Source organism: Saccopteryx bilineata, chromosome 1 (assembly GCF_036850765.1).
Source record: "Saccopteryx bilineata isolate mSacBil1 chromosome 1, mSacBil1_pri_phased_curated, whole genome shotgun sequence".
Lineage (NCBI taxonomy): Eukaryota > Metazoa > Chordata > Mammalia > Chiroptera > Emballonuridae > Saccopteryx > Saccopteryx bilineata.
The window spans coordinates 247,950,608-247,975,081 of record NC_089490.1 but is presented as its reverse complement, the minus strand read 5'-3'; the positions used below and the strand labels follow the sequence as shown (position 1 = coordinate 247,975,081).

Here is a 24,474-nt window from a genome sequence, read left to right as displayed (position 1 = left end):
AAGCTGGAACACCCACTAGTGGGCGGTAGGGACCAGGTTGACTACCACTGGCTTACCAGGGTGATCACTTTGTAAGGTATGTAAGTGTCTGATCAGTATATTGTACACCTGAAACTAATAGAATATTGTATGCCAACTGTAATTAAAAATGTTTAGAAAAAAAATTTTTAAGGAGATGCTGTGCTTTAAATAATTCATATCATGACCAAGATGTGTTATTTCATTTACTAACCTTGTATATTTCAGATGATATTAGTGATTCTAGTGATTCTAAGTCTGAGATTATTTAACATGTATGTGCCCTGATTCTACAGGATGATTTTCCATTGAAGTAGTGGTCTGTTATAGAACAAATGCTGAAAAGATTTTTCATTACAGATATTTAGAAGGTCTTTTCAGATGATGGGAAAGATGATAATAAAATACAGGTGGCAATGGGATCATATAGCTACTTTAAGAGTTGTGATTTTTTTTTACATAGAAACTGGCTGCCAAAATATATCAGACAGAATCTAAAGTAATTTTTATACAAAAACAATATCTCTCTCTCTTTCTCCCTCTCTCTTTTCCTTCTAAAATATGGTATATCCATAAGAGAATTCTAGCAATCATGAACTAATGAAATATGGACAAAGAGCAAGAATAATCTACATAAATGGCTTTAATTTGGGGAGGCTTAAAACCACATAATTTTATTCTGAAATTAATAAGCTATTAATTGCCAAGTTAAATCATACAGGGCTAGAATTTCATAGGACCACCCACTCTTAGAGACAAGAATGATATGACTAACAATGTAAGGTGTAACAAGTCATATCTCAGTGCAAATTGAGACTGCTACATAGAAATCCTGACAATATCACTTCAAATACCCCAATAAATCTGTCTCTAATCTGACATATTCAAGAATCAAAAAGAAATGACATCACCAAGATGACAAAGTAGGAGACCGCTTTCATCCGCCCCACACAAACATGAAGACTTAGTTATCCATGAACAAAAGTAGCTCTGGGAGAGCTCAGGAGTCCACTTAGGAAACTTCAGCCATACAGTGGAACAAAAATCTGGAAAATTATTGTGGAGAAACCTCACAAAAAGGTTGCACACATTTGAAGTGAGACCCTGTAGTCCCAAGAGGGCACACCAACAGCCAGGGCCCCATCAAGTGCCAGTGCATGCCCAGTTGGCCCTAGCTGTTGGCCCTACCCCCACCACTATGTGTGTGTCTTCAACCAATCCCCACTGCTACACAGGCACCTGCACTGGTACCCACAGCCAGTGTGTGCACACCACCCGATCTGACCACCACTGCTGCCTGCCCTGATCTCTAGTCATAGACCTGGAGGTCCTGCTGAGGACCCTATTATCCCTTTAAGCCACTGTGAGCCCCTCCTACACATACACACACACATACACACACACACACAGAGTACTTGCCAAGGAACATGCAATTGTCAATGCTGTGGACCTCAGAAGCTTGAGCCAATGAAACATTATACAGCCCTGGACCAAAGCTACCACACACACCTGCACTGCATACCCTGCACCACTAGACCTGGAATCACAGAGTCTGCCTCCCCCTCTCCCACAAGTGAAGGTCTTGCCCTGCCGTGTTCAGTCCATAAAGTCTGGAAGAGGTAACTGCATTTCAAATGCACAGACACCTATGCAGAGCTATAGCAATCATGGAGAAGCATGAGAGGGACCATGACATCATCAAAGCAGTACAATAATCTTCCAGTTACTGAACCCTAAGAAATAGAGATACATGGATTTCCCAACAAAGAATTAAAAATAATTGTTATAATGATGCTCAGAGAGCTATGAAGGCAAACAGTTAAATAATTTAATGAAATCAGAAAAAAAATACAAGAAGAAAATGAGAGGTTCAACAAAGAGATAGCAAAAAACAAACAAAAGAAGAACCAAATAGAAATTTTGGAGCTGAAAAATACAATAACTGAATTGAAGAATTCAATAGAGCTTCAAAAGTAGCCTGAACCATGCAAAAGAAAAAAAAACAAAACAAAACACTGAGCTTGAAAACTGATTATTTGAAATTATCCAACCAGAGGAGCAAAAAGAAAAAAGAATGAAAAGGAGAAAAGAAAGCCTACAGGATGTATGAAACACCATTAAGAGAAACAATCTACACATATCAATGGACATCCCAGAAGAATAAGAGAGGGAGAAAAGAATATAAATATTATTAAAGAAATAATGGCTATAATATTCTAAACCTGTACTTAAAAATAAATATTTAAAAAATTAATAAATAAATATTAATAAAAGAAAGACTACTCTTAGTAGCTTTTTTTCCAACTGTAGAAAGCAGGAGAAATCTTATATTTATAGGTAAACCTAAATATGTTTACAGAAAAATTGTGCTATGTTCATACAATACACTACTATATTGCAGTTCAAATAAAGTCTGGTTGCATGCGTCATCATGAATGATTCTGGGGAATATTATATTGAGTTATAAAAGTAATTTATAAAAATATAACTCCATTTTTACAAAATCTAAAAGCATGGAAAACTAAATATGGCAAAATGTACATTTCTTAAGGAAATAAGAAAAACAGAATTCATGAGAACAGTTGCCTCTGAGCAGAGAGAGAAAAGAAATGGGGTGGAGCTATGGAAAGACCTACATGGACCATGTGTCACTGTGAATGCACCATCATAGCCATCTCTCCTGGGCAGTCAGTTATGCTCCAGCTATTTTTCACCTTAAAAGTACAAATCAAAATTTGTCTGTCTCCCATCCATTTCTGCAAGCTATGTGTGCTAATAAAACTGTTCAAAAATAGAAGAGTTGTTAACCTTAATAGACACTGTATTTCTAATGCAGAGAGATCAAAATAAGCTGATAATGATACTTACACGTAAAGGTGCTAATGGCAGAGATTTGGCAAATGTCAGCAGGGAAGATACACTGATATCAGGAGGTCTGTGACAGTCAGCAAGTTTCATCACCTATTAATAAGCACTTTCAATGTAAATGGATTAAATGGACTCATCAAAAGACATAGGGTGGCTGAATGGATATAAAAACAAGACCATGCATATGGTGTCAACAGGAGACCCACTTTGAATCAAGACACACACAGACTAACAATAAAAGGATGAAAATAATACTTCATGCAAGGAGAAACAAACAAACAAAAAAGCTGAGGTGGTAATAGTTACAGCAAACAAACTAGGCTTTAAAACAAAGGCTATACAAAAGACAAAGAAGAACATTTTATAATGATAAAGGGGTTGAGCCAACTGGACAATGTAACTATTATAAAATTCATGCACCCAACGTAGAAGCACCTACATATATAAAGCAAGTATCAACAGACATAAAGGGAGAGAGTGACAGTAATACAATAACTGTAGGGGACTCTAACACCCCATTGACATCAATGAATAAATCATACAGACAGAAAATCAATAAGAAAACAGTGGCCTTGAATGACACATTACACCAGATGGATTCAATTAATATTTTTAGAGCATTTTACCCCAAAACAGCAGAATATACATTCTTTTTAAGCACACACATAGAACATTTCCCAGGATAATCTACATGTTTAACCCCAAAACAAGTCTCAATAAATTTAAGAATACTGACATCATATCAGCATCTTCTCTAACCACAATGGGGTGAAGAAATCAATTACAAGAAAAAGAAACTGAACAACACAAACATGTGCAGGCTAAATAACATGCTACCAAACAATGAGATTAAGGGAGAAATTAAAAGATACCTTGAGACAAATAAAAATGAAAACATAATGACCCAAAGTTTATGGAATACAGTGAAAAGTCTTTCTTTTTTTTTTTTTTTTTTTTTTGTATTTTCCCAAAGCTGGAAACAGGGAGGCAGTCAGACTCCCACATGCGCCCAACCAGGATCCACCCAGCATGCCCACCAGGGGGCGAGCTCTGCCCATCTAGGGCGTTGCTCTGCTGCAACCAGGGCCATTCTAGCACCTGAGGTAGAGGCCACGGAGCCATTCTCAGCACCCGGGCCAGCTTTGCTCCAATGGAGCTTTGGCTGCGGGAGGGGAAGAGAGAGACAGAGAGGAAGGAGAGGGGAGGGTGGAGAAGCAGATGGGCAGAACCCGGGACTCCTGCACACCAGGCAAGAACAGTCTTAAGAAGAAAATTACTGGCAATATGGGCCTACCTAAAAAACAAAATCAAAAAGATCTCAAGTAAACAACATAAGCTGCAAATTAAAACCACAATCACATATCATCTTACACCTGTCAGAATCATCAAAAAAATCAGCAAACAAGTGTTGTTAAGGATGTGGAGAAAAGGAGACCCTAGTGCACTGTTGGTAGGATTACAAATTGGTGCAGCCGCTATGGAGAATAGTATAAAGTTTCCAAAAAATTTAAAAATAGAACTACCTTATAACCAAGCAATTCCACTTCTGGGTATTTATCCAAAGAAATCCAAAATACTAATTCAAAAAGACATATGTATCCCTACATTCACTGCAGCATTATTTACCACAGCCAAGATATGGCAGCAACCCAACTGTCCATCAATAGATGAATGGGTGAAAAAGCTGTGGTACATGCACGCAATGGAATATTACTCAGACATAAAAAAAATAAAATCTTACCATATGTGACAGCATGGATAGACCTAGAGAGGGCATTATGCTATGTGGAATAAGTCAGACAGAGAAAGACAAGAACCATATGATTTGACTTATATGTGGAACAAAATAGAAACAGACTGAGATACAGAGAACAGATTGATGGTTGTTAGATGGAAAGGGAGGTTGGATGGCAAGATAAAAAAGGTGAAGGGGCTAAGAAACACAAATTGGTAATTACAGATAGTCACAGGGATGTAAAACACAGCATGGGGAATACAGTCAACAATATTATAATAACTATGAATGGTGCCAGGTAGGTACTAGACTTATTGGGGGAACATTTTGTAAGGTATATAAATGTCTTATCACATGCTATATACTTGAAACTAATATAATATCAAGTGTCAACTGTCATTTTAAAATAATAACTAAATCATCATTCAAATAACTTGTATTTTAAATCCCTAGTTAGGTATATGATTCATAATATCAAAAATGTCTAAAATAAAAGCATTACTATGTTAAAATTATCTTACATGGAACACTGCCTTATTCTGCATACTCCATTCTATATTTCCAAGTTATTTACCTACCAGATGCTAACTACTCACAAAATGAACTTTTTATCTAAAATACTTTTCTTATCCTTTATAAAATTTTAAGAGAGGCCTTTGAAATTGCTCAGTGAAAGCTCTTTGAATCAGTTTGGCACTCCTAAAACTATCATTTCTTTAGTTTTTGGAGATGATCAAATTTAGATTTCAAGTTCTCAAGGCAATACTTTTATATAGAACTAATGCAACATTGATAAGAATAAATATCAACGATATGCCATATAGGCTTGGCAGCCACCAAGAGTGTTACCATCCAAGGATGTCACTTTGATGAGCTCTACATATTATGAAAGACTTGCCTCATTTATTCCCAACAAATTTCTCCTTTTCATCCACGTGATTTTCCTTTTGTCTAGATGGGAGTCAATATTTTTTTCTCTGGCTTACATTTTTCCTTAACATTTTCAAGGATGGGAATGAAAAAAATTAAAATTTATTTTAAATTTACTTTATTAAATAATATATTGTATCCAATGCAAATTGTCCCCAAATTTCTTGCCTCAAAGAAAAGAATCAATACCCCCTTAAAGCATTAACTAATAATATTAAGACTCACCATGTTCATTCTCAATGGATCTGCCCGATGAAGTGTTTTCTCCCCAGACAGGACAGCAAAAGCCCAGTTGGAGATTCTTCACAGCTATGCCAACCCATCAGGGAAGAGCCTTAGCCAACATAAAAAAAAATGTGTTGTTTTTTTTTTCTATTTTAAGTGGGCAGCACATTGGGAAACCTACCAGTCTAATCTGTGTCATTATCTCATGGGTCACATGATTGTTTCTCAGATAGTATAAGCTTTCTAGATCATTAGATGCCATTTTTCTTAGTAATAAAGTGACCATTTGATAGAATCCTCAAGTGTATTACAATCCTGTTAACATTCAGCTTTTGGTCACCAAAATTGTGGTATGTTTTAAGTAGGGCTTCTTTATTTGGGGGTATAAACAATGTTAACTTAATTCTATAAATAATTTAATTCAATAATCTAACCATAACTCATAATATTCTCCTAAATTGCCCATATATGTGCACCTCTGTGTAAATAAAATTCCCATATAAACCATCAATATTCAAACATCTGGTATCATTTTAAATGAGGTCTACAGACTTTCAATAGGTTGAAATATGTGTATGCTTTTCTCCAGAGCGAGAAAAATCTTACCAAGAATATGCCTTATTTTTATTTCCTTTTTATGTTAACCGAGCTTTTCAGTTTTTCTGCAGATTATTAACTGTGTAATATAAAAATACAAGTTATTTAAATTTAAAAGAAAAAGAACTGAGTTGTACCCATTACAAAGCTAAGCATTGTACACGCAGAATAAAATAATTAAATCAAGTAGCAGTAAAAGGCAATGAAACATTTGCAACATCTTGAACCTGACAAGTGTAGAAAGGGAGAGAGCTGAGGGATAACTTGTCCAAAACCTGTTCCCTGCAGGGGACCTCCCAGGGAAAAGGCTGACCTCTTGCAGAGCCACAGAGCTGGGTGAAAACTGTCTATGGCCAAGTGCTTAAAGCAATCAAAGCCAGTCAACAATGAGGTGTGGACTCCAGCTCCCTGAAGGGGCAGGAAGAGACTGGTGCTCCCCTCAGCGCTGAAGAGGCTAATCTGGCTGAGATGATGCTCCACACAGGACTGCTGCCCCGCCTGGACCCCAGAGCCCAGTTTACTCCTGGAGAGAGGGTGCTGCCCTCACCAACAACACACTGTGAGCTGGCAGGCCAGAGCCAGAATCAGGCTCTGCGATGTCACACTTTCATTGTACTCCAGCTCCCGATCACAGCAGGCATGTGGGCTTCACTGATCATGCCGCTTGGCAGTCCTGCAGGAGTAAGGTCCCTTCCTCCAGGATGTTTCTGTGCACGTTTGAGAAGACAAGTGTCATGTGATGTGGGTAATTTATGCCTGCCATGCACAGCAGCCTGGGGGTATGAACTAGAATGTGAAGGCAGTTCATATCCTTACAAAACCTGTTTCTCCAGCTGAACAGCCACATGTTCCACAGAAATTCTGATCTTCCAATTTCTTCCAGAGAGGTCTAGAAATCCAAAGACTTTATCTGGTAGGCTGACTGCTGATCTTGTTGTCTATTATCTCAATTTTTCCTTCTACTGCTCCATTTCCAGGTAGTTGGTCACTGCAATGGTAGAAGAGTGGGCTGCGGCCAAAGTCCCTCAAAGGTACTGCTGTCACTGGTGTGGGTCATTTCCTCTGCTGACATCAGAGCAGTGACACTCCTACAAGCTCCTTCTATAACAAGGATGCAGCAAGGACACGTAGGGGAGAGGAAAGGAAGAAGGTCCCACAGGTCCAACATCTGGATCATGCGAGGTTGAATGTTTCCGATCGGAATAGATTCACTGGAGATGAACATGGATCAAAGATCACGTGTCATTTTAGACAACTGCTGTCAGAGGTGCAGCAGGTGAATAAGACAAGCCCTTGTACCCAAGGCACCATCGAGCAGGGAGCAAAGGTATGCCACACACATAAGAAAAGCTAGGGGCGAAGCCTCATAGAGGGGTGCACAGGAAGAAGGCATCTTCCAATCATGAAAGTCATGGCAAGTTGACTGGGGAAGACAGTCTCTGGAGATGGGTAAAAGAGGACTTTTCTACACTAAAAAGTTGACTAGAGCAACAATCTCTGGTCTACTTGACCTGAATCCTTGAGCCCATGTAGATCAACGGTAGGAAAATATCCCAGAAAAGTATGCTGGGTCAGATCCATGAAGGCTCTGGATGTCAGGCTATTTGGATATCCCCACCACTCCCACCGTTGGATCCTAACTCCTCCCCTTGCAACCTATCAGCTCTGCTTCCACCAGGCCCCAATCTCACCTCTCCCTGCCCTTTACACTCTACATTCTAGACAGACTGTTTGGTTTCCTGAATGAGCCCTGTTGTCCCTGACCAAGGGGCCTACACACATGCTACCCACTCTTCCTAGAACACTATTCTCCCTTCCCCTTCTCCCAACCCTTCTACTTCTGTCCCTAACTCACACTCATGTCTCAGGCCCAGCTCGAACTGGACTTTTTGTAGGAAGCCTTGTCTGATCACTAGGTCTCAGTAAGGGGCACATTTTACATCTGTACATCCCTATCACACTGTTCTTTGGGTGCCTATTGGTTCTCCAGGAGTCTGTGAGCTCCCTGAGAGCAACAGCTATGTCTTACTGATTCACCACTTATCCCCAGTACCCAACACAGTACCTAACATATAGTAAGTGCTCAGTAAATAATTCCTAACTGGATGAGTATATGAATAAGTAAATAACAACTATTTTGACTAATCAAAAAATATTTTTAAAAAAGCATAGAAACTGGACAGATATTTCAGTGCTTAGTCAACATCTCTGAAAATATAAAACATTTTACTGATGGGCCCTGGCCGGTTGGCTCAGTGGTAGAGCGTCGGCCCGGCGTGCGGGGGTCCCGGGTTTGATTCCCAGCCAGGGCACACAGGAGAAGCGCCCGTCTGCTTCTCCACTCCCACCCCCTCTCCTTCCTCTCTGTCTCTCTCTTCCCCTCCCACAACCAAGGCTCCATTGGAGCAAAGATGGCCCGGGCGCTGAGGATGGCTCCTTGGCCTCTGCCCCAGGCGCTAGAGTGGCTCTGGTCTCAATAGAGTGACGCCCTGGAGGGGCAGAGCATCGCCCCCTGGTGGGCAGAGCGTCGCCCCTGGTGGGCGTTCCAGGTTCCAGGTGGATCCCGGTCGGGCGCATGCGGGAGTCTGTCTGACTGTCTCTCCCCGTTTCCAGCTTCAGAAAAATACCAAAAAAAATGAAAATAAAAAATAAATTAAAAAATAAATAAATAAAACATTTTACTGATGATGTGTGTTTTAAAAGTAGATGGTTATTTAACCAATACCTTTTTGCTAGGGTGAAAATCCCATGCTGTTGCCAGGTTATTTAACTTGCATGCATCCTATCTCAGAGTTATAATAAGCTTTCTGTCTCTGACTATATGCTATGACGGCAAAAGATCAAATTCTGCCAATGGCTTCATATTTCAGAAATCTTCAATGGTGTGTCAAACTCCCCAGGAGAATCAAAATTCTACCATCTCCCAGGGTTGACACAATATAATGTAATGTGGGCTTTAAATTTATGAATGTTTATACTGAGAAAAGTGTGGGATAACTCTACTTATGCTTTAAAGTAGAGAATATACTGGTAAAGTTAAAAATGTAGGCTCTTTAGAGGGAACTAGAGTTCAAGAACATGAAAATCTTGAAGAATAAGAAACTACTGTTCTTCATGGTGCATAGGGTTACCCAGAAGCATCAGGATACACTGAAAAGAGGAGAACAGAACAACATGGGTAAAGCAAAGAAATAAAACAATTCAGAATGACTTCCGTAAGAGGGGAAAAATGAATTGCTATTCAAACTATCAAAGACAAAGAAACCTTGCTGTTTCAGAAAGCAGCGTGTGGAAGGTGTTCTATTGAGTGGGCCACCTGAAACCATGTCAACACAATAGATTAAAAATAAAAAATTTTCATTTAAAAAAGGCATGCAAAGCTTATATTAAGGTTGAAATACCTATGGAGAAAGCTATTTCAACATGGAACTGAATACTAAAACTAGGACCAAGAGAGAAAACCCAAGCAGAGAATTAAGTCTACCGTACTTGGCTAGCCAATCACAGAAACAAATCAAGAGCCACCTACTGCCAGCGAAGAGTATGTGTAAATGAGTGGCTTAGCAGGACAAGGCTGTGTGTTGGAAACTCATACAGGTTATAGATAGCTTCTATCCCAGGAACTTCACAAACAGCAGCAAAGTCTCATTATACCTAGGGGACTGCATAAGGTGTCATCCAATCTGGGAAACTTTTAAGAGAATAAAGAGGTCCTACTAATAATTAAACTGGTACTTAATTAAGTTTGAAACTCTCTCAAACTCTGGTGTGAGGTCAGCTTAATTATATATTAAACCCCTATATTATGCCAGAGAAACATTTTAAAGAAAGGACACCAGAGGTGAACACTTCAGAGGAAAACACACACTTCTTTGAGGGGTAGCCAAATGTTCTTGCAGCAGGAGCTGACCTAGATAATGCGGTTGCATGTGTAACATCCTATATTGTTGGCCCTGCACAATATTTGCACAACTTGTAAATAACTTGCGTCTGAAAGTTCACAGTGTTTACATGCCCTTTCATTGTTTTTCTAAGTCGATGAAGTCTTTGAAATTTGAAGGCCCCAAATGTCAGGAATTTTGTCCAGTTTCCTGTATGCAGGCTTAGCCTATGTTGCTACTACATCATGCCTATAGGGCAGTGGTTCCCAACCCCCGGGCCGCGGACTGGTACTGGTTTGTGGGCCATTTGGTACCGGTCCGCAGAAAAAGAATAAATAACTTATATTATTTCCGTTTTATTTATATTTAAGTCTGAACGATGTTTTATTTTTTAAAAATGACCAGATTCCCTCTGTTAGATCCATCAAGACTCACTCTTGACACTTGTCTCGGTCACGTGATACATTTATCTATCCCACCCTAAAGGCTGGTCCGTGAAAATATTTTCTGACATTAAACTGGTCTGTGGCCCAAAAAAGGTTGGAGACCATTGCTATAGGGGAATCTGAAGGTTACTTCTGTCTTTGAAGAAATCTCACGTTTCTTATGGATTAACACCGTCGTTTTTGGAAGCATGGCACATTATGTGTGGTGATGCAGTGCTTGGAGTATGTATAGATCAGACTCCCAACAGGATACAGATGACACACTCAAAAGGGGTGAATGAGCTGAGTACAACAAAGGGCCACCAAAGGAGCAGGTGTGGGTGGAGCTAAAGTCCTGAGACGACCAGCACTCCTTGGCTTGAAAGGACAAAGGAAAAGGGACATGATAGGGACCTGGTAAAAGCTGTCATCATAGGAGAGACCTGTCTGATAAGAGCATGGCCCATGAGAGAGGAATACAGCCCCTGCCAGCTCACAACCCCAAGGGAAAGAAGCAGTAGAACAAGTACCCCGAATTCTCTTTCCTCCAGTTATCCAGTCTCTAGTTGGTACTTCCCTTTGGCCTAATCTCAAGGTCAAGAGTAGCTAGTTGATCATAATTCAAGACAGCCACCTGGGTAACAGAAAAGAATAGTGAAGACTAAATAATAGATCTAAAAAGACAAATAGAGAACATGCTGCAGAATTTAACTGAGCACTGTAAATGCCCATAAGTTCTAAAGCCTAGATGGCTCAGATACACCCTACAAGTTCGTAAGTGAAAACTAAGAACAATTTGATTTTCACAGGGTACTGGAGTTAAAGTTATTGTTAGTATTATCTGCATTTTACAGATAAATAATAAACAGAGTGGAGAAATTACCTGCTCAGATTATCCAAAAAAGACTCACTACGTTATTGTATCTATGTACCTATCAGAGAGCTGATTATTTTGCAAGCTAAACTTCTCCCTCTAAACCTAGATATCTCTCCATTTCTCCTCAACAACATAAGCTTATACGTTCCCCACTGTGTGACAAAAGTCTAAAAACTAATTATCCAATCATGTATCAACAGAGATGTAGAGAATGAAGGCACCGTCTCTGCCTTTCAGGGGCTCCCAGAATATGGACAGAAAAATTTCGTAAGCTTATCTGTCAGTAATGAGAATATTTCTAGCACCTACCATGTACTACGTGCTAAATGTATAAAACTTTTGTGGCTGCAGTTAGCCATTTCTTTTTTGTGGCCATTTGTTATTAAGATTTGTGGTTTACATATTCAAGGGATTAATGGTTAAGTTGTTGAGACTGATTCACAATAAAATAATGGTTGGCACAATGGAGTATGCAAGGCCATTGTGATATTTAAAAGCCAATCCTAGGTACTGTCCCCCTTAAGTCCCTTCATATAGAACCCTATTGCCAGCCTCAAGTTTTGGTGGTGGCAAGTAGTAAGAATTGGTACTTAACTACCAATTCTGGAAGGAAGAGACACTGTCTTCATTCCTTAGATCTTTGTTGGTACACAGAAATCCAGTGACCACTTAAAAATAAAGTGGCCCTGGCCAGTTGGCTCAGTGGCAGAGCATCGGCCTGGCATGTGGATGTCCCAGGTTCAATTCCCAGTCAGGGTATACAGGAGAAATGACCATCTGCTTCTAAACCCCTCTCCCTCTCATATTTTTTTCTCTCTTTTCTCCTTCCCTCTTGCAGCCATGGCTCAATTGGAGCAAGTTGGTCCTGGGTGCTAAAGATGGCTCCAGGGCTTCTGCCTCAGGTGCTAAGAAGAGTTAGGTTGCTGACCAATGGAGCAATGCCCAGATGGGCAGAGCATTGCCCTCTAGTGAGCTTACTGGGTGGATCCCAGACAGGGCACACGCAGAAGTTTGTCTCTGCTTCCCCTCCTCTCACTGAATAAAAAATTAAAAAATAAATTTAAAAAACAGAGTAAAGTATGAGAATGGCTACACATACTACCCAGGATCTTACCTGAAACAGAGACTGCTCTGTGTTTACCAAAACCCATTTTCTTTATGTCCTGGGTATACAGATAAACCAACGCCCACCCCTCTTACACTCAGATGCATTCTGGCCAATGTGGCAGAAGTGATTTGTTCCACTTTCAGGCCAGCTCATGACACCCTACAGAGATCCTCTGGTCTCCCTCTCTTCCCATCTGCCAGTGGACTGTCAATGTCCAGGGGGCACTGGAAATGCTGAACTGAAGATGGTGGCACCCATGTCAGCCTGAATCCTTGAACAACTATGTGAACAGCCTCACCCCACGCAGCAATTGATTCACTAAAATTAGTGATGTTTCTACCATTACCTTAAGCAATACACCATCACTCAAGTATAAGCACACAAAATTTTATGTGCAGATATGGAAATATATTTCCAAAAAGCAAACCTGGTCATTCACATCTATTCTGTATTATTCTTATTTGGAACTGTATTATAAACAATTTTGCATGTTCATAGGATCCTTCCATATCACAAATCCTTCCAAGTTGTGGTTATAGTATTTAATTTTTCACTTCTTTTATAACTTCCATTTTTCAGTATTAAATAGTACATGATACAAAGACCTTTGTGAGCCCATTATGAAAACAGATCATTTCTTCATCATAGTTATTTCCTGACCTACAGCAGCCATTTAGAGTAATGGACCACTGCTTCTGTGCTGTTCAATCCAACACAAGTTAATATGTTTCTTTGAGTTTGTTCCATATAATAAACCTTTCTCACATCCCATAGAAAAATATCCAGCTAGAGTTAATAAATGTCTTTTAAAAGGTTACAAGAACTGGTGTGAATCTTCAGACATTGGTATTAAGTCACTGACTGCCATTTGACCTCTATTTGCATATGAAATGATTAATTTCTTTGCTCTACATTAAAGATGGTAAAGTCAAAAATAGGGAACATGTTCCTATAATCACCTGAGTTCCCTGAATACTATCTAGTTTTTCATCTTTCTATTATATAGGTAAAAGCTTCTCTTTTTTTAATTAATTAATTTATTTATTGCGTTTACATAGATTCTAGTGTCTCCCCAAAAGCATCCCCCCTCCCCCGTATTTCCCTCAACATCTCCCTTTAGAAGTTTGTGAGGGCAGGAGATGAGAAATACAAATTCAGCAACAAATTCAAAAAAAGTAAATAACGTTGCACTGTATTTCATATAGTATATAGTTACAGTAGCACAGAAAACAGGCTATCTCAAAATGTATATAAGGTGATGCAACCTTTGAAAATTTCTCAAGTCAGGAAGACAAAGTTTTTTTATACCTTAAAAAATGCTGCCATTATTCCATACGTAGGTGGGACATAATAGTGAAACTAAGAGACATTAATAAGAGTGTGGTGGTTACGGGGGGGAGGGGGGAATGGGAGAGGGAAAGGGGGTGGGGAGGGGCACAAAGAAAACAAGATAGAAGGTTACAGAGGACAATCTGACTTTGGGTGGTGGGTATGCAACATAATTGAACGACAAGATAACCTGGACTTGTTATCTTTGAATATATGTATCCTGATTTATTGATGTCACCCCATTAAAAAAATAAAATTATAAAAAAAAAATTGCTGCCAAACCAGACCAGGCAGTGGTGCAGTGGATAGAGTATTGGCCTGGGATACTGAGGACCCAGGTTTGAAATCCCAAGTCACCAGCTTGAGCACAGGCTCACCAGCTTGAGCGTGGGGTTGCCAGCTTGAGCGTGGGATCATAGACATGACCCCATGGTCATGGGCCTGAGCCCAAAGGTCGTGACTTAAGCAAGGGGTCATTGGCTCAGCTGGAGCCCCCCAGTCAAGGCACATATGAGAAAGCAATCAATCAGTAACTAAGGTGCTGCAACTGTAAATTGATGCATCTCAATCTCTATCCCTTCCTCTGTCTGCCCTTGTCTGTCTGTCTGTCTCTCTCTCACTCTCCCTCGCTAAAAAAGATAAAATAAATAAAACACGCTGCCAAGTTGTGGTTAACATTTCAATGCAAGTTCACTCTATGCAGCAGTATATTCTTGACATGGTTTTCTCAGCAAGAGTTTCTGAAATAAAGACTGTAATATGTTAATGAAACACTTGATCATTTCTTTCTGTAAATATTATCCAAATCCTGTGATATATGGTTAATTTTAGATATGAATATTTTTAAGACACTCTGAGAAAAACCATAATAACTCAATGATGCCCATCAGTGGAACCTATGGTGTTAGTCACCCACCTCAGCATGGCACTGCCCTGCACTTCTGTAAAAAGCACGATTAACACTGAAAACTTACTATATTTAAAATCAGTATTAGCTTTGAAATCTGTCTCTAACACTTACTAACCATATGATCTCCAGCTATTTGCTTTACTCCTCTTAGTTTCTGTCTCTGTAAAATGACTCAATACCCATACCATAGGAAGTATTGTAAATATTTAATTTGATACCTACTATACATAAAGACACTAGCCTAGTATACCTGGAACAGAGCAAACTGTCCACAGCTGTTGGTGACTTTTTCTCCACTATTTTTACTAAAACATTTATCTCCTTAATACTGTCGCTTAGGGTTTAAAAAATAAAAGCCAGACTTTGCATCACTGAATGGTTTGTGTGGTATCCAATTGTAATTTTCTTGTTCCTTCATCCTTCTAGCATATTTTCACTGTAAATCTGCTATGCTTCTGGAACTGTTCGAGGTGCTAAAGATAGAGCAGTAAACAAAACAGATCCCCCCAAAAATATGCTGACATATATGAAATTTATACAGTCATTGAGGAATACAGATATTTTTTAGGTAAAACATATGGCATGACATCTGGGTACCCCTGCTACAGGGGGAAGCATAGCAAAAAGGAGGGATGGAGGATGCTTGGGCTGGCCGTAGCTACACCCTTACCTAGGATGATCAGAGCAGGCTTCACTGGGAAAGACCAATGTCTCCAAATATGTGAATGCAATGAGAGCAAGCCATTGGAATACCTGGGGAAAACCATTAACAGGAAGAGGTAAAGCAGGTGCCAAGTTCTCTCAGACAGCAGCGAGTCAGGCACATTAAATAAGCAGCAGGGCCAGGGATGGCACATCACGAATGGGTGGACATTGGGGGTGGGAATAGGTCCCCATCACCCGCAGCCTGCAGGCCGCTGTAAGGGCTGCAGGTTTTTGTCTGAGTGGAATGGGAGGCATCTGTAAACCGATGAGGTCGTAGGTTCAATGATTTGCTAGCATTATGGAACTCAGAAAAATACTGTATTTATCATTACATTTTATTATAAAGGATACAAGTAAATGGCCAGATAAAGAGGTCTATAGGGCAAAGTCTGGGAGGGTCCCAATTGCAGGAGCCTCTGTCCCTGTGCAGTTGAGGTTTGCCGTTCTCCCGCATTGGGATGTGTTTGCCAATGCACAGGTTACCTGAAATCTATTGTTGAGGGATTTATATGGAGTTTCACTATGTGGGCATGAGAGTGGCCACGGTAGTGGCCACTGGTGATTAACTCAGTCTCTACCCCTTCTCCCCTCCTCAGAAGTTGGGGATTGAGGCTGAAATTTGCAAGCTTCTAATTAAGACTTGGTCTTTCTGGTGACCAGCCCCATCTTAAAGCTCCCCAAGGGCCCACCAAGAGCCACCTCACTAGGACAAAAGATGCTCCTATGTCTTTTTTTTTTATTTATTTTACAGAGACAGACAGAGAGAGGGACAGATAGGCCCAGACAGTCAGGGAGGGAGAAAGATGAGAAGCATCAATTCTTCATTATGGCACCTTAGTTATTCATTGATTGCTTTCTCATATGTGCCTTCTGTGGGTCTTCAGCAGACCGAGTAACCCCTTGCTCGAGCCAGCAACCTTGGGTCCAAGCTGGTGAGCCTTGCGCAAACCAGATGAGCCCGTGCTCAAGCCAGAGACCTCGGGGTCTTGAACCTGGGTCCTCCGTGTCCCAGTCTGATGCTCTATCCACTGTGCCACCACCTAGTCAGGTGCTCCTATACTTTTATCACTCAGAATATTCCAAGGATTTCAGTAGCCCTATGCCAGAAAAACAGGGACAAAGATCAAGTATCTTCTTTATACAACAGAGAGTAACCAACAAAGGAAGCTAAGGAGAGACAGATGAAGGAGGAAGAAAATCAGGAGTGTAGTGACATAAAGCCAAGTAAAGAAAGTGTTTCAAGAAAGAAAGAGTGGGCCCTGGCCGGTTGGCTCAGCGGTAGAGCGTCGGCCTGGCGTGCGGGGGACCCGGGTTCGATTCCCGGCCAGGGCACATAGGAGAAGCGCCCATTTGCTTCTCCACCCCCCCCCCTTCCTCTCTGTCTCTCTCTTCCCCTCCCGAAGCCAAGGCTCTATTGGAGCAGGGATGGGCCTGGCGCTGGGGATGGCTCCTTGGCCTCTGCCCCAGTCGCTGGAGTGGCTCTGGTCGCGGCAGAGCGTCGCCCCCTGGTGGGCAGAGCGTCGCCCCTGGTGGGCGTGCCGGGTGGATCCCAGTGGGGCGCATGCAGGAGTCTGTCTGACTGTCTCTCCCCGTTTCCAGCTTCAGAAAAATGCAAAAAAAAAAAAAGAAAGAAAGAGTGATTGATGTATAAGAAGTCACTGATGACACAGGAAAGTTGAAAACAAATAAATGATACCTGGATTAAACAATGGATACGTGATTGGTATCATTTATAAGAACCGTTCCTCTGGAGGAGAGGAGATGGATGTCTGTTTCGAGCAGGTTCAAGAGAGAGTGAGAGGGGAAAATTCGGGACACACAGCCACTAAAGGAGAATGTGAAGTCAAGAGAGATTTGGGGTTTGTTTGTTTGCACTTCTCAGATCGGAGACATTATCAGCATGCTGTTTTGCTGATGGAAACGATCTAGTACAAGGAGGGAACTGGTAATTCAAGAGAGAAAACAGAAAACTACTGGCACTTGGTCCCTGAGCAGAGTAGAGGGGATGGGTGCTACTATACATGTAGAGGGGTCGGCCCACCAGGACCAGAGGTGGGCACCCACAGTAACAGAAAGAGAAGCACAGGTGCAGGAAGGTGGGCAGGTATGCTAGAGGGAGCCTGAGCAAGTCTCCTCAGATGAAAAGGTCGCAGATGAAAAGGAAGACAATTAGCTATAGGACACATAGGAAGAAGTATTGGGAGTTTAAAGAGAGAAAAGATATTGGCCTTGGCCGGCTGGCTTAGTGGTAGAGCATCGGCCTGGCGTGCGGAAGTCCCAGGTTCGATTCTCGGCCAAGGCACAAAGGAGAAGCGCCCATCTGCTTCTCCACCCCTCCCCCTCTCCTTCCTCTCTGTCTCTCTCTTCCCCTCCCGCAGCCGAGGCTCTATTGGAGCAAAGATGGCTAGGGCGCTGGGGATGGCTCCTTGGCCTCTGCCCCAGGCACTAGAGTGGCTCTGGTTGCAGGAGAGCGACGCCCCGGAGGGGCAGAGCATCGCCCCCTGGTGGGCAGAGCGTCGCCCCCTGGTGGATGTGCCAGGTGGATCCCGGTCGGGCGCATGCAGGAGTCTGTCTGACTGTCTCTCCCCATTTCCAGCTTCAGAAAAATACAAAAAAAAAAGAGAGAGAGAGAGAGAGAAAAGATATTAAATGCTTTACACAGGGATTTTCAACCTTGGCACTAGAGACATTTGGGGCAGGCTGACACTTTATGGGGGGTTAGAGGGAAGGCAGTTTGTGCATCCTGGGAGATTTAGCAGCATCCCTGGTTTCTATCCACTAGATGCTAGTGGCAGCCTGTCTTTCAGATTGTGACTACCAAAAGTATCTCCAGACATTGCCAGTGTCCTCCAGGGGGAGGCAGGAGGGCAAAATCAGCCCTGGGTGAGAACCACTGCCTCTCCTGGGAGATGGAGAGAGTAAATGAGCTAAGGAGATGTAAATGGACTGTGGTCATCTTGAGGCTCACTTGAGGTGAGCGGTCATGGGTTTCAGATGCGGCCATTCAGCTGCTTCTGTGTGTTTCTTCAGCCATGCTCAGAGGCACAGGCTCAGAGGGGGCAGGAGGTTAGTACCACAAAGCCAGAAAGGAGCACACAGTTGAAGGGATATGTAAGCACGTGATAGAATGTAAGCCAGATAGGGAGGAACGAAGGGATATGAAGGTAGAAAGTGAGGAACAATGCGACAACCGATAGAGATCCCAGATAGACACAGGTGTCTGGGTACAAGACAGTGTGAGCTGGGAAATGATGAGGTAAGGGGTCAGAGAGAGTCACTTGAAAGTCATTTAGTCATAACTGCTTAAGGTTATTACTAGTCATATGCACACAGTAATACATGTTTTATACACAGAGGAAAAATCTGAGTCAGGAACTGTGGTGCACTTGTCCCATTAGTGGAACTAGCAGAGTGTAAGATTTAAATCTCTTGTAGAGCTTATCTATAGAAAACACAGCCTACTAAACCTATTAAACCAAGTCTCACATTTTATTTGCTAATACTTTCCTATATCTCAATAAGTAAGGGAAGGAAGCAGGGATTCCAACTTGTTACAAGTTCAAAGATTGGCATGTTACTTAGCTTGCTTACTTGTGAGAAAACTTGTGGCAAGAGGCATTTTTTTCCTCAGAAAAAGGGGCTATCAAGCTTGTGGAAATCAAAGCAGCTAAACAAACCTCTTATTATTAGAATAATGACCATGACATTCAATATCCTTCAGGGAACAGTTAACCTGCTCTTTGATTTTGTACTTTTAACTACTTTGAAATTATATCAAACAGTAAAGAGGGAAAATATATATAGATATTTTTTTCAAATATAAAAGACAAAATAAGGTCATATACCCATTTCACTTTCGAGCACGGCTGAAAGAAAAACAAAAACAAAGTTTTCCTTAAGCTCTAACTAATGTTCCACCCTTCGGCTTCTGAAGAAAATGTGTTTTTCTGTTGTTTTACAATAAATCTAGAACACTATCATTTTTAGCATGAAAAGTTAAGTAACTGCTTCACCAAAAATAGTCTCCCTGTGCTCCAACCATCTCAGTTTGTTTTAATAATCCTCAGATACCAACGACCACTATGTCAGCCCCCTCCGTACAACACTACAATTATCTGTTGTTTAAAATAGATGTCCTAAGTACGTTATCTAAGTGAACAAAAGCATAAACATTTCAGCTATCAAATCATCAGAACTGCTTAGGCAAGCATATATATCTCCTGGCTCCAATGCGTCCCTTTCGGATTTTTTTTTCCTCTTCCTTTCTCTGCTGTTGCAATGATAGCAGGGACCATGTGAAGATAATAAAATTCTAGGTTTTCTTTTTATAGTTTAAGAGCTTTACATTTCTTAAGAAGTAGGGAATTATTTCCAGGTAGTGATATATTTTAATACAGTTCAAATACAGGGAGAAAAAAACATGTTTAGTAAATCAGGAATACAATCAATACATGATACAACAAGGAAACATAAATTGGATTTAGGAAAAGAATAAAACCTCCTTGATCAGATTGTGTTAGAGAAGGCAAAGCATTCGTGTTCTTTTTTATATACTTCATTTTATTAGTATTCTTCTTACTTTGACCAGAAAACAGCATTCTCCAAGTGCTAGGTTAATTTTCCAAAACACTCCTTTGGTTTCGCACAGTGAAGAACCACCCCCGGGTTGTGTTACACTCGGTGACTAACGAACTGGTTTAGAAAAGTCCCCCTTCTTGGGTCCCATCTTCACATGACGCGAGACCACTGACTGCGCTGGCTAACAAAGGTGACATACCATACAGGATTACAGAGAAATCCACGAGAAACCGAGTCTGACTCCAGCTTCCTTCCGTGAGGTTGTTGCTTTCGGCTCGGTATCACATTCCATTCAATACTGTGCATTTCTGAGACCCTACTCTCTCCCTCCACAGAAGTCCTCTCAACTGTCACACTGACGAGCCGGCCCTTTTCTGATGTCCCTAAGTGCCTGCGCTACCAGGGACTCCGATAAGAACTGGAGGTGAGTGACTGGGGGTAACTGATAAAATTGCTAATTAAACCTCTGTTTTCAACACTCCTGGAAGAAGAACCAACTGGGCCAACACTTGGAACACAGAGGAAGTTTTACTTTTAAAGGCGGACAGCATTTGGTAAACAAAAGGCTTTACCAATTGCAAAGAAAGTAATGCCCAGAAATTTCCAGAGACATTTTCCCTCCTGAGAGGTATACAAATGGGACAATGTAGCCAGTGCTTCCGAAGAGTTTGCTTCCCTGTGAACATCGTGGCTCAGCAGGGAAGCCTGGAAGTTGGCCCATTGGATATTTACTTACCCTTATGCCAACACTGTGAGAGCAACACAGATACAGCGGTGTGTTTTTCTTTAAATAAATAAAACTAACCTAATAATTTTTATTAGGAAAAAAAGTTGTGTTTTTGGTTTTCTCAAGTCAGATACAGTCACTGACATAATAATATAATGTAGTGAGTTAGGGCATCGACCCGGCAGGCAAAAGCCTGGCTTAGAATACTACCTCTGCCACTTCCTAGCTGGGTGATGTAGAGGTAGTTATTTAACTTCTCCGTGCCTCAGTTGTCCCATCTGGAAAATGGGAACGATAGGGATAGCACCTAGTGTGGTAGTGAGGGTAAATGAGTTCAATCTATCATGGGCTTAGAAGAGAATGAGCCACATACTCACATGGTAACTATGTGGTGTTATTATTATTTTTATGAGTCCATAAACAAAAGTGACCTCTAAGTGTCTGAACTGAAAATTTAACTCCCCTATGTGCATCTGTATCATAAGATAGCTCCTCAGAGTCTTTCAACATCGTCCCACCCTTAACATTTTCCATAAAGGGCCCGACTCTATTTCATAGTGAGAAAACCTTCATCTGTTTAGTCAGCTCCTTGTACAGAACAGTTGTTAAACTTCCTTTCCGTCCCAGTGACCATCAGCCTGGAGTCTGCAGCTCCTGACTCCCTGGCCCCTGGGCTAATCATCCTCCTCTGTGACCATTCCCACCCTGTGCTATGCGTCTCCCGTGTGCCCAACCCCAGCGATGCACGTCACCCACTCTCCTGGGAAAAGCCCATGTAGCAGTACCTCTTGGGACGGGTTTTTTTTTTTTTTTAACTTGTAAAAAGAAGCAGGTTCATTTTCCCCAAAGGATTTCTTTCCTGAGAAGCAGCCAATCCCTGCAGCGACAGACGTGTGGCATCTGGATAGTGTGGGGAAAGAGCGGCAGAATGTGGATGGGCAGCCGAGTTAAACAGAGGGAGGAAATAGCCAGGCCGAGCGGGCCCTTGCCCAGTGCCCCGTCTGACAGTGAAAGACCATTAAAACGTGACTGTCTTTGATATCACTTCTAACGTGGCTGGAAACCGGACTCTGGCAGTTCAAACGCGGGATATTTAGACTGGATTAAAACACGAGGCTCCGGTAACATCAAAGGCTACTTGTGGGTGGTGCGGGCCAGGGGGAGGTCACTGCTGCCCTCGACGGTAATAGGTGTGGAGACACTGTGTACCTGAGAAATGGCCATGTTTGCTTTCTTTCTGCTGATAAATGTGGAGCTGGGCGAGGACCTGCCTTTGTGTGCCTGAGGAGTGATCTACTGTGGAAAGTTTAAAGGCAAACAGGTATCGGGTTAGGGTTACAGGGGGCAGCTCTGTGAACGTCCCGGCCTTTGTTCCCAGAGAATAGGCTTCTTAAATCGGCGGTGCCGTGACAGGCATTGATAAGAAAGGCTTCCTGCTTGGCCACCAGATTGAAAGTACGGGCAATATAACTCCGGCAATAGGTAATTTGGATGACATCAAGAAAGGACATAGAACAAGAGAGTAGGTTGACCTCATTTTGCTTTTTTTTTTATCCTTAAATACCTTTATCTTCCATTAGTTCCCCAACACTCACTGATGTGCCTTTTTACATGGTAACGGTATAAAATTAAGATAAGGGCCCTTTGCATAATTTCTCCCAGCCTATAAGGCAGTCGCTAAGAAGTCATTTTTTATTGGCTATTTATTTCTATTACATTTATTTATCACAAATAAATCTAGCTTTAAAGGCTCTTGAAAGCTTATAGCATTATATTCTAGAAAGCCATTAGATTAGAAATTTATTCCATGAAAGAGGCCAGATTGAAACAACCTTAACCACTTTTCAGAGCAAAGAGCAATATTGTGTCTGCGGAAAACAGACCATCAAAAAATATTTGGCCTCCAACATGTAGAGCAATACAACTACAGCAAGAAATATAAGCCAAGAAGAGGCCAACGAAATAGAGAAAGTGAAGCCAGACCAGACTGATTCCAGAGAACTAGCTCAGGCAGGGAAGGGCCCCTGCCTCCACCTCCCGCAGCGTGGGCGCAGTGCCATTGTCATTCTGTTCGAGAACCTTGTTCCTTAGGGACAGCACCCAAGGGAGTGCCTGTCCTAACACACACACAAGCTCTTCTGAATTTAACAGTCTGACTAGCAGGGCTCACGGATTGCCTTGAAATTGTTCCTTATCAACTGTAACAATTCCAGGAAGTACTTAGCCTCCTATTTTCTTTTCATCCCACCTAGTGCAACACCATTTCTGAACGAGAAACATAATCACCATGGGTTGAAGGAGAGATGTGGTCCCCACTGGGCAGGAAGGAGGACAGAGTGTAAGGAGAACCTTGCCCTCCTTGAGTACTAACCCTTCTGCATCTTCTCAGATGCAGAGCTAAAAAAAAAACATAGACAGATATTTCATTTCTAACAGCATTATAATATGTATTTGGGGGGGGGGGTCATTTTCTGCTAGACTCAAGTCCAATTTCCATTGGGATTTTTGCCCTCTAGAAATAAACAATTGTGGTCAGGATGTCTACCCGGCATCCTTCTTATCCCGGCAAAGCGTCGGTTTCCAATGAAATGAGAACAGTCTAGTGAGGCAGTGCGGGCCCCAGTGGCTACACACTCATGAACCACAGGTTTCTGAACCACAGGCAGGGTTTCAAACCACTTAATTGAATGAGAGGTCCCTCAAACAGCTGTCACTTAAGATTCCTGGGTTTAGATGAAAGGCCAGAAGTACTCGTAATTATTCCTCACCAGCACCCTCTTCCTAAATGCAGCGCCGGGCTCTGACTGGCAACAATTTTCCAAAGAATGGCCAGCCTGAACAGGGGAGGCTGAAGCAGACCTCTAATAATCGATAGAAACAAAGACAGATTATTGTTTCCTTTTTCTTTTTCTTTAGAGTTACAACCCAAGATTTAAAAACAATTACAGCTCTTAGGAACCCCCACTAATTTTAATCACCTGCCATCTTTCCTTGGATTCTAAGATTCATTTCCCTGTGGTCACTTTGTTGAACCCCATGTCACCTGTAAACTTCACCTGAGGGAGAAAATACTGACCTCCCGAGTAGAGGAAGACATCCCTTCATATACCCTTCATTCAGCCTTCTATTGGAACTCCAGGATGATGATAACTTGTAACTTCTCTAAAGAAAAAAAAAATGAATCTAATTGTAGAATTTTAACAAGTTGGCTTAGTAAGTAATTTAACTGAAATAAGACTCCTTCCCCTGAAGAAATAGATACATTTCATATGATCTTATTTAACACAACTCTCAAGACAAATTGTGAGAAATGTCTGTTCAGTATCATGATCCCATTTTACATACTAAGAAATAGACTTAAACAGGTGCATTTACTAGCCCGAAGCTCTATTAGCCGATAGTACTGAAATCCACAGCGCGTTGTTTTCCCATCTAGTAATTGTACTTAAAATTAGCATCTTGCCTGACCTGTGGTGGCGCAGTGGATAAAGCCTCGACCTGGAATGCTGAGGTTGCCGGTTCAAAACCCTGGGCTTGCTTGGTCAAGGCACATATGGGAGT

General features: G+C 41.6%; 1 long non-coding RNA gene across 1 annotated transcript in view; it reads right to left on the bottom strand.

The window, feature by feature from the left end:
- Positions 1–20,554, bottom strand: part of LOC136320357 (uncharacterized) — a 417,937-nt gene extending 397,383 nt beyond the window's left edge. Inside the window, exon 1 of the long non-coding RNA XR_010728318.1 lies at positions 20,386–20,554. This is a non-coding gene — a long non-coding RNA (uncharacterized lncRNA). The remainder of the gene's footprint in view (positions 1–20,385) is intronic.
- Between the last annotated feature and the right edge of the window lie 3,920 nt (positions 20,555–24,474).